Genomic DNA, 12,262 nt, shown 5'->3' with positions numbered 1-12,262 from the left:
TGACAGGTCCTCTCACTTTTGACCAGTCTTTGCACTTATGACTGGTCATCATTTATGCCCATTGTAGCATTCTTAACAACTGTGTCACTCATTTCACAACTGCTTCTCTTCACCATGGTGACAAGATAGGGCAAAAACATAAAATGCGAGGACAGTCGTAAGTTCGAGGACTGGTCAAAAGTGCGAGGATCAGTCAAAAATAACTTTTTCAGCCCTCTGAGTAGTCCATATGCATAAAAGGATACAGCAATAGAGAGGGATGAAGGAAGGGAAGGGAAATTAGAGTAGGAGTGAGGGTAAGAGAGGGAGGAAGAGAGGAGGAGAAGGAGAAAGAAAGAGGAAGTAGGGAGGAGAAGAAGGGGGGGGAAGAGAAAGTAAGAAGGAAAGAAAAGAGAGAGGTGGTAGGTTTGAGGAGAAAGATTGCTGTACGATAAAAAAGATGAAAGGGAAGAAAACCAACCCCAAACAAATATAAAGATATTAAGATAAAGAATGAATTGTTAAACTTTAAAGAATAAAAGAGAACAAATATGAATAAATAGCAATAATTAGAAACACACATACAAACATACAATGTATTTTCTTTGAACAGAGTATTTGGCTGGTTCACAAATTTAAACAGTGTTTAGTCATTTCAATTAAATTTACAATTTCTATATTTCCTTTTTGCCATATTTATTCCTCATCTTTTTTTTAAAAAAACCAATATTACCCTTCATCCTCATCTCTAATCTTAATCAAATTCAATTTTTCCCTTCTATTCTATATTATACCCCTTCCCATTGTCATCTATTTTTATATCCATCCTCACATTGTTTAATTATGTAATTATGTAATACAGTTGTTTAATACAAATTCAACATTTTAATATAAATCAATTAGTTATAAAACTATCTTTTTTGTATATTAATCAATATGAACATGAATATTCCAATTATTTCCATGCAATCCAATTTTTTACAAATTAATTAATTATATTTACCAATAATAATAAACCAAATTATTTCCCCCATATATTCCTCCAAACCACAACTTAACCATTTCTGCTTTCAACACAATATACAATTAATAGTATCTCAATTATTACAATTCCCTAGTTAAATAGAGCTTTTTTTCTTTTGTGTTTTAAAATCTTGAACCTCCTCTTTTGCCCTAAATTTCCCATTGTTTGCAGTTTTGCACCTACCTTTTTTGGTGAGGAAAAAGAAATCTCTCTCTGCCTATTTTGTCACGTTGCAGCAAAGACCCTGCTTTACTTTCAGTTTCGCTTTTTCAGCATAGCTAGGGGAAAAAAACATCTGCTCCAGCAATTTACCTCTTTGCAGCTAGCTAGCAACAGAGCCTTCAGCAAAACAGCTGAGAGCAAATCAGCTGAGAGTCGGGAGGCTGATCAAATCAACTTATGGTAATTAACCTATGCTGAAGCTGAAAGGGGCTGTTTTTTCTATTTTTGCAGGCACCAGTCTACTCATTTGTTTTCTTTTAACACTGATCAGTTGTAGGGCAGCCCTTTGAAGCCCCGCAGCAAGAATTTAAACAGTTTTTTTTCCCTCTAGCCATCAGCTGGGACTCAGCAATAGATTGGGAGTGGGCGGGGTAAGCGAACGGGAACCAGCGATCCAACAGAGGCAGAGGGTGAGGGTGAGTGAAAACCGTATATTCCCTTCCCGTTCTCCCGCCGTTCCCTAGCTTGTCCTGCATTCTTTCCAAAAATCGGGACTTTTTTAAAACGCTGCGGGACGCCGGACAAATTGCTAAAAATCAGGACTGTCCCGCCAAAAGCGGGACGTCTGGTCACCATAGTCACCAACCTTTCAGACATCAGGGACCAGTAAATTCATAATTTTAAATCCTGCAGACCACTAATATGATTTGCCTAATGACCGGCTGGGTGGGCATGGGTGTGGTCATGTGACTGGGTGGGCATGGCCAACTCAATGTCGTCCCTCACCATTCTCTGCTTGCCCCTCCCCTCCCCTCCCAGCCACTCCTCACCTGCTCGCTCGGGCTCCTTAAGACCCCAACAGGAAGCAGTTGTTGGAGCTAAGCAGCCATCATGAGATGGCTCAGCTGGCTCAGTTCAAATTGGATCTGACCAAGAAGGAGACTCAGCAGAAGCACCTCACTGAGGACTATGAGCATAGGCTTTCCAAGCAAAGGGAAGAACTGCGGGAATGCAAGGCCAGGTACAGATGCCTGGAGGCTCAGCAGACTGAGATAGCCAGCCAGTTCCAGGCCATGATTTTTTATTTATTTTATTTTATTTTATTTTATTTTATTTTATTTTATTTTATTTTATTATTTTATTTTATTTTATTTTATTTTATTATTTCAAATTTATATACCGCACCTTCTCCCGAGGGACTCAGGGCGGTGTACAGCCAGATAAAAACATACAATACAAACATTAAAAAACAATTAAAAGGATATATATTAATTTGGCCCCAATTTAAGATAACAAACCAATTAAAAATTAAAAATATGTTAAAAAATATGTTAAGCCAGCCCGGCTTGTTGAAAAAAGAAAGTTTTAAGGGCACAGCGGAAGGCACCAAGGTCTTGGATTCTCCTTATCTCTGGGGGCAGCTGATTCCAGAAGGAAGGTGCCCCCACAGAGAAGGCCCTCCCCCTGGGGGTCGCCAGCCTACATTGTTTGGCTGATGGCATCCTGAGGAGGCCCTCTCTGTGGGAGCGCACAGGTCGGTGGGAGGCCATCGGTAGCAGCAGGTGGTCTCGAAGATAACTAGGTCCTATGCCATGGAGCGCTTTAAAGGTGGTAACCAACACGTTGAAGCGCACCCGGAAGACCACTGGGAGCCAGTGCAGCTCACGCAGGAGCGGTGTTATGTGGGAGCGCCAGGCGGCTCCCGTAATTACCTGCACGGCCGCATTCTGATGCAGTCCCACTGGAACAAGGCCCTCTTCTCTTTGCCACCAGCGGCGCTTCCCTCCAGCCTTTACCAAAGCCCCGCACCAGGAGGCTGAAGCAGGCCCCAAGTTGGAATTTCTCCCCTACTCTGATCCGCACAAAAAGACCCCGAAAGGGGAGACTCTCTGCAGCAACACAAACATTCATTGCATGTATCTGTCCCAGGGGCTGTAGTTTGAGGACCCCTGATTTAGTGCAATATAAAAAATTCAAATAATTTTTCTGCGGACCACCAACATTTTCTCGCGGACCACCAGTGCTCCACTGGTCATCAGCTGGTGACCGCTGGGATAGATAGACTTCAGAGAAGGAAGGAATCCAAAAGTACTAGTTTCTCAGCAATTTTGATTAAGCATTTCCAGCTCTTTAATAATTCTTGTATTAACATATTTTTAAAATTTAATCCCCATTTTTTATACATTAAATTATTGCTAATACATTTTTCTATGTATTATTTATTTTGCATTACTTCTATCTTATTTTTAAAAAACCACAAAGTAATATAATTTATTCCCCATCATAGGTTGTTTCCAACTTCCTTAATTTTCTTTTCTCTCTTCAGTTTTAAATAAGCTATATTATCCCAAAGATGGCTCAGTGTGTGGCGTATTTCTTCAATTTTTGTTCAATTAATCTTTTCAACATTTTTCTTTTTTATAGTTAAATATATCCTTGCTTAATTTCTGAACAACTATATACATGTTAAATATATTAATTTCTCTAGAATAGTTATTCACTTGGGTTTGCAGAAATGGTAGCACTAACATCAACATATATTAGGGGATTAGATTATGAGCTAGGGACAAAAAGTGAATCATTAATATAGATATTGCAGGGACCCAGGATATATCTGTTTGGCTCCTTTGGACATTAGACTCCTTTGGACATTTGGGATAGCCTCAATCAATTCTTTGCCATTGGTACATCTAACTTTTATTGTGTTTTTATGAAATATCATATCTAGTTGAAAAAAATGATAAATGCAGGATGCTATCAATTTTCACCATCCTTGTGTTTATTATGGACATTTTGAACAGACTGCAGCAGGCTTTAGATATTTCTATATTGAGGTGAGAATATTTTGGAAAATATCTAGAGTAGTCAAGATCTCCCTTGTGTCATTTAAAAAGTACTAGCACACACTAACAATTTTCCTGCACTTGTTACGAAAGAGTTTGGACAATCACTTAAATATGAGCCAACAGAGCCAATGCAGTCTTGGGCTGCATTAATAGAGGGATAGAATCAAGATCACATGAAGTTATAGTACTGCTTTACAAAGCCTTAGTAAGACCACACTTAGAATACTGCATTGAAGAAGAGCAACAAAATGATTAGGGAGCTGGAGGCTGAAATGTTACTGTAATTGGGTATGTCTAGCCCCGTGATGGCGAACCTATGGCACGCGTGCCACAGGTGGCACGCGGAGCCATATCTGTGGGCACGCGAGCGTTGCCCTGGCTCAGCTCCAGTGCACATGCGTGCGACAGCCAGCTGATTTTCGGGCCTTCCGGTCCCACTGGAAGTCGGAAAGTGGGCTGTTTTCGTCCTCCCCAGGCTCCAAAAAAGCCTCTGGACTCTGGGGAGGGCGAAAAAACGGGCCTACCTGGCCCACCATGCCATTGCATGCCAAAAGCAGGAGGAGTGGAGGGGAGGTCATGCGTGCATGCACAGGGTGCAGGGTGCATTGAATTATGGCTGTGGGCACGCGCACGCATGACCCCCCTGCACCCCCCCTGCTTTTGGCACACGACAACAAAAAGGTTAGCCATCACTGGTCTAGTCTAATGAAAAGAAGGACTAGGGGGTGCATGATAGCACTGTTCCAATATTTGAGGGGCTCCTGCAAAGATGAGGGGGTCAAGCTATTTTCCAAAGCACCAAAAGGCAAGACAAGAAACAATGATTAGCAACTAACCAAGAAGAGAAGCAACGTAGAACTAAGAAATTTTCTAACAGTGAGAGCTAATAACCAAGGGAATAACTTCCTTCAGAAATTGTGGGTACTCCATCACCAAAGACTTTCCAAAAGAAATGATTCAGGACTGTGATGGCGAACCTATGGCATGTGTGCCACAGCTGGCATGCAGAGCCCTCTCTGTGGGCACGCGAGCCGTCGCCCCAGCTCAGCTCTGCTGTGTATGCGCACATGCCTCCTGCCGGCCAGCTGGTTTTCAGGTCTCTGCCATGCATGCATGGGGGCAGGGTCCATGCGGGAGACACGCATGCATGGGGGGCAGAGTGCACACGCAGGTTGTACGCGTGGGGGCAAAGTGCATGCGTAGGGGCAGGGGGCATGCACAGGGAGTTGCACGCGCATACGTGGGGGCGGGGCAAATGCAGGGGGTTACGCACACATGAGCAGAGGCACATGGGGGTTGCGTGTGCATTGCATTATGGGAGTGTGCGCATGCGCACTTTCAGCACTCGGTGCTGAAAAGGTTAGCCATCACTGATAAAGGGTCTCCTGATGGAACAGGGGGTTGGACTAGAAGACCTCCAAGGTCCCTCCCAACTCTATTATTCTATGTCCTAACTAGTAAAAAACCTTAGTAGGCTTCTGGTATTGGGAAAACAGATAACCATTAAGTTTGTGCAGCAAAATAGTCAGTTCTTAGGGAATTAGCATATTTTCAAGAATATGAATGCCTCTCCCATTCCAGAAAGTGATCTCTCCCTCTAAATCTCCTGTAGTTCCATTATGTAATATTAGGAGCCTAAATTTAATGACAGTTTAAGTCAATCTCCATCCCCCATGTGTCCCTTATCCACAGGACAGTGAGAGAGAGAAAAAAACTTTTAGTTATTTGTATATATATATATTGTATAAAAGAAGAAGGGGACGACAGAGAACAAGGTGGCTGGATGGAGTCACTGAAGCAGTAGATGTGAGCTTAAATGGACTCCAGAGGATGGTAGAGCACAGGAAGACCTAGAGGAACATTGTCCATGGGGTCACGATGGGTTGGACACGACTTTGCAACTAACAACAACAATATAAGGAGCTCATATAAGGCATCCAAATGTTTGGACCATTTCTCAGTTTGGAAACTGAGTGGTCAGTTCAAGCATCCAGTCTTCAAAATAGTTCTAGATGTCATTGTATGTGAAACATATGTGTCCCCCCCAATTTGTATTAATTATAGATTTAAAACAGCAATGTTTAGCTTGATAGGCAGTGCAAGTGGATCAAAACAAAATATAAGAGTGGAGTGAGTCGCATAAAATTTAAGGAAAATAATACTTGTTTAATTTCATGAGTTAGGGATTGTAAATTACCCCAAAGATGGAATTAACGCATGAGATGCCCATTTGACATGCCAGCCAGCAGTATTTTACGAGAGCAGCCATGAAAGTTTTTAAATATCTAGATATTTATTTTCAGCCCTCTGCCTCCTGGAAATTTCCATCTAGAAACCTTATGGTTTCCATCTAGAAACCTTAGAGGATGGATCGAGGCTTCAAAATGTAGCAATTATCTTTCTTAGTTAGTGAGGTGTTTTATTTTCTTTATAACAAATAAATGAGTTTTATTAGAGAACTTTTCTTCGCGTTTCTTTTTCAGAATATTGCAACTTGGAGAAGCCTCGATCCATCCTCTAATTAAATCAGGGTGATTTGTCCCAGAGCCAAACATGGGATTAATCAATGCCCTGACATCTGGTAGCTCGGACGGTTGATTTATGGCTTTTTTCCTTGTTTTGTTATTTCTGATAAGAGCGCATAGGCAATTAGTTTTTAGCTACTGAGGTACGCTAATTATTTTGCTAAGATGCCGAAACACAAGAAAAAGGAAAAAATGAAGCCCAGAGCTTTATCCTCTTTGGAAGAAGAACAGGAGATAGTAACGCCCTCAAGATTCCAGCCCCTTGCTACGGCTACGCAACTGGAACAAGAAGGTGCCATGGGTGAAGAAGATCTGAAAATGCTTTCTGAAACACATCAAAGGAGAGATATCAGAACAGCTGCTTTTGAAGATAATGAACTACGACTGAGGTCAGTAATATTTTCTTCTGATTTTCCAAGCTCTGAAAAAGTCCTCCCAGAACCCTCTGATTTTGTAACGCTTGGTGCAAGGCCAAAGCAAACTGCCGAGCAAAATTCCTCCCACGCAGAGAGAGAAACAATTCATTATTCTCCTCGCACTCTTGAGCTCACCCTGGATGAGCTGGCTATGAAAGCCTATCGTGACCGTATAAAATTTTATGAACAGGAGCTATCCCAGGCAAAAATGGCTATATCTATGCTTGAGCAAGATAAGGGAGAATCTCGTGACTTAAGATTTTCAAAAAGCGCCATCTTGTCTTCTTCCTCAGAGCCAAAGACACTCCCCCTGGTGGATTTTGTGTCAGGCCAATCAGAACAGAGAGCAATGCATACGTCACATGAAAGTCTCCCTGATCAAGTTACACATAAACCTGCCACACAGTCATTTCTTGTAACTGCAAAGCTGCCCGAAGCTAAAGGTGCAGCACCATCTGCTGGCGAAAGTAATTTATTACAGCAAGCTGAAATGCCACAAGTGTCTCCACGGGCCCAAACTCCAACACCCCCTGGTGGTGTTGGTGTCCTTTTAGATGGAACGCAACCACGCTTAGTGCAGCAAAGGCAAATGACTGCATCTCCAGCAGGTCATGCCAATATTGCAGCTCAAGCACGAATGGCAGCATATATGCCCCAGCCACAAGTGCAAATAGGGCCAGCTCCTGGCCCACCTCCAATGGCACAACCAAGACCATTTTTAGGTCCACAACAGGCACAGCAAATACCACAGGCATTTTTTTTTTAATTTGATTTATATGCCGCCCTTCTCCGGAGACTCAGGGCGGCTTACAATGCGTTAAGCAATAGCCTTCATTCTTTTGTATATTTTATACAAAGTCAGCTTATTGCCCCCACAAACTGGGTCCTCATTTCACCTACCTTAGAAAGGATGGAAGGCTGAGTCAACCTTGAGCCTTGGAGAGATTCGAACCAGCAGAAATTGCAGGCAGCTGTGTTAATAACAGGGTGCACTAAACCCCTGTACTATCAAGGCTCTTTCTGCCAGCACAGCCAGCATATCAAATGCAGGCTCCTTACCAGGCATTTTCTGTCTCTCCACTAACTGGTGAGTCAAAACTAAAAATGTCAGGACATAATTACAAAGCCTGGGTCAGTGAGATTACACTATTGCTTCTTAGAGAAGGCACTCACTGTATGGTTTTGAACCCTCCTGCACAACCTTGGACTGTTGCAATAAGAGATTTAGAGATAAGAGCTCGTACAACATTATTGATGTCCATGGACACTGAACTGCAGGTCACTTTTCCACCAAATACAACAGCCCAACAAATTTGGGCTCAATTGGAAAATTGCTACAGGCCTGTCTCAATTGAATCTTCATGTTTACTCATGTCTGAACTCCACGGTTCGAGATTGAAACCTGGTGAACAAATTGGAGGACATTTGACCAAACTGAAAGGACTGAGAACAGAATTGAGAGAAAGAGACCATAACATTGAAGATATTCAAATGATCAGCATCATCATTAACTCTTTGAATTATGAATGGAAAGATGCTGTTACAAAAATTAACCAAGTCCCAATTGCTCAACGCACAGTGGACAATGTCTGTAGACTTTTAATTGAAGAAGAGGCATTCATGTTGGCCACGCCACATTTGAGAGGACCACCCGCATCAAGAGCTCCAGCTAGGCACCCCTTCCGAGGAAGGACCTACGCTCCAAGGATGCCAAGATGCAACACCTGCGATCGTGTGGGACATGCCACCCGGGATTGTCTCCCAACGAGTTCCAGCTCCTGTCACGTACCAGCCCAGAGGAACAGATTCCAGAGGCAGAGGCAGAGGCGGAAGACAAGGTCGTCGTGGTCCCCGGCGTGTGATCCACAAACTCCACTCGCCACATTGGCTTTAACCAATGATCCACAACCTCAACCAGAGTACGATAGACGACTCCTGTGGACTTTGGACAGTGGTGCAGCATTGCATGTTACCTACAGAAAGGAACTTTTCACAGAGATGCACGAGCCTGAACCAGAACTACGTGAACTTTATTCTTTTTCAAATCATCCTTGTCAGGTCAAAGGAAAAGGAACTGTTTATGTTGAAGAGCTCGATGCATTCATTCCTGATGTTTATTACATACCAACAGCAACCAGTAACTTGCTTAGTCAGAGTCACTTGTCTAGAGGATTAAAATTCCAGGTTCACTACCTTGAAAATGCAAGTTACATAGTTAAAGATGGAGATATTGTTGCTGGAACCATATTAATTGGTGGTGTTTATTACTTAAAGCCAAAGCCTAAAACACAAACACAGGCAAGTATACAAACTCCAAAAATGGAAAGCACAGGCCCAGAGAGAGATGCTCCAGAGAGAGATCCTGTTGCTATTCCGAAGGGTCCTAAAGCCAACAAAAATAGAATTGGTAAACAGGTTGCTCAGAGCAAGCCTGAGGTTCCGCATAAAAATGTTAATGTTGAGAATTCACTAACTGGTAAACCTTTGCATTCCAGGTGTATCCACAAATGGCATAGAAGATTGGGGCATGCCAGTTTCCATGTTCTTAGGAAGATGCTGGAGTTCGCAAAAGGTTTGGATCTAAAGGGGTATAAGGTGTTTTTGGATTGTGCTGTATGCAAAAAGGCCAAATCCAAAGCAGCAGCCATTCCCAAATACGCTACACGCCTGTCAACACGCATTTTTGATTTGGTTCACATTGACATAGTTGGTCCTTTCCCGCCATCATTTGGTGGTAGAAAATATTTTCTAACAATTGTTGATAATTACTCTAGATATGGATATGTATATCCTATGAAAGAAAAATCAGAGACCTTTCAGATCTTTAAAGACTTTGCAGCCCTTGTTTCTACCCAACACCAAATTCGCATCGCCAGAATCCAGAGTGATCGTGGTGCCGAATTAATGTCTCAGCGTTTCCAGGACTGGATGCGTAAGAATGGAATTATTCATCAGACTTTAGCCTCTTACACACCGGCTCACAATGGAGTCGTAGAACGAAGACAAAGGATACTGCAAACCATGACGCATTGTCTCCTAGAAGACGCCAACCTTGGTAAGATATACTGGGGTGAAGCTATCAAGTATGCAAATTACATTGTCAACCGTACTTGGAGCAGTGTAACAAATCAGACTCCTTTCTTCATGTTGTATGGCTACAAGCCCGATCTTAAAAACATCCATATTTTTGGTTCATATGCTATGGTAAACATTCCCTTAGCTCAAAGAAGAAAAGGAAGTCCAGCAGCAAAGAGACTGAGATTTATGGGTATTGATGATAACTCAAAATGGAGCAAATTTATTGACTCTAAACATGTAATTGTGATTTCCCAATCTGCTAATTTTGAAGAAGATATTGACTGGTCCAGGATTCATTCCAATGATCCTGGAGTTTATTTTCCTAGAGATGATACTGCTGATGCTATGCAGATTGATGATCAAGATTCCACCACTTCTTCTCAACCCGATGTTCCGTCTTCGCAAGCTGCGGATGCTGACGCTAGTGATGAAAGTGAGGTCGAGGACGAAGCAGAAGAAGACTGGACAGTTGTCCCGAGACATTCCAAGAGGGCCACAAAAGGGATCCCTCCACAACGATATTCTTGGCAACTGACAAAAGCACCCTTGCCTTTGATTTGCAATGTTACACTTCCACCTGATAATTTCACACAAATCAAGCAGCTCCCTGATTCAGAGCAAGACAAATGGTATGAAGCAATGCAGGTTGAAATGGACAGTCTAAAGAAACTTAAGGTATTTGCACCTTAAAAACCTCCAGCAAACAAAAAGGTCATTGGCACTCGATGGGTCTACAGAATCAAAAAGAAACCAAATGGTGAGTCATTGTACAAAGCCAGACTTGTAGCTCAGGGTTTCGCTCAACGTTATCCTGAGGACTACACAAATACCTACTCACCGACAGTCAGAACTGAGAGTGTAAAAATTGCTTTAGCAACTGGAACTATCCTTGGTTTAGAAGTTTTCCAGTTTGATGTTGACACGGCTTATCTGCATGCAGACCTAGATGAAGAGATCTACGTGAGAAGTCCTCCAGGATTCCGACAGCAAGAAGGGGATACCTGTTTCCTAAACAAAAGTCTTTATGGTCTGAAACAATCTGGTTTAATGTGGTACTTATGTCTTACTGACAAACTAAATTCAATGGGCTTTATTAAGTCCGAAACTGATGAGTGCGTGTTCACAAAAAGATCTAACAATGCATATGAGATAGTTCTTGTTTATGTTGATGATATTGTTTATATTGGTCCAAATAAGCAAATGAGTGAAATTTTTGCCAAAGCTTTGCAGAGATACTTCACATTGAAATCATTAGGTCATATTAGCAGTTATTTAGGTGTTCAGATTGAAAAAACACAGAAGGGGTTTAGTCTTTCACAAGAAGATAAAATTGAACAAATTTTGCATCATTGCAACATGAAAGATGCTAACACAACAAAGACACCCATGCAAACAGATTTTCACAACTTGACACAAGAAGCAAGTCCTGAGTTCGAGGATCAAACACTTTATCGTTCAGTCATTGGGTCACTGTTATACATTAGTAGTTGGACCAGACCCGACATTGCACTTAGTGTTAATCTCTTATCTCGACATGTAGGTAAGGCAAAACAGTTTCATTGGACATGTATTAAGAAATTATTGAGATACCTAAAATACACTAAGCACATGAAATTATTGTTAGAACCAACACATACTGATTATGCAGAATTATGTTGTTATGCAGATTCTGATTGGGCAAGTAATAAGAAATCACGTAAAAATACTTCAGGTTATATGATGTTCTTAAATGGATGTCCTGTTTATTGGCAAGTACGTAAACAGAATTTTGTTTCTTGTTCATCTACTGAAGCTGAATATGCTTGTGTTTCAGATGCATGTAATTCTCTAACTTGGTTTGATGCTTTAGTCACAGATATCTGGACACACCCGATCCGACCGATCACCGTGATGGAAGACAATAAATCGGTGGTTTATATTTCTGAATCTCATTTTACAGGTTCTAGGTCCAGACACATTGACATCCGTTATCAAAACATAAAACATTTAGTGAAAAAAGGTTTTGTCAAAATGCAATATGTATCTACACATGATCAAATTGCTGATATGCTCAACAAACCACTTCCAGCAGCTCAACATGAGTATCTGCATAAGAAGATGTGCCTTATTTGATGATGTACTGATATTCGCTCAACTGGCAAAGAAGGGGAATGTCACTGCGTTATTTTATTTACCAGCTAAGCTAATTATTTCTGGACTGTCAGACTTTCCGTAGCTTGCCAACTTCTTATC

This window comes from Pituophis catenifer, unplaced genomic scaffold, assembly GCF_029215685.1.
Source record: "Pituophis catenifer annectens isolate HBS135680 unplaced genomic scaffold, rPitCat1.0.hap2 SCAF_1, whole genome shotgun sequence".
Taxonomy (NCBI): Eukaryota; Metazoa; Chordata; class Lepidosauria; order Squamata; family Colubridae; genus Pituophis; species Pituophis catenifer.
This window is presented reverse-complemented; position numbering follows the sequence as displayed.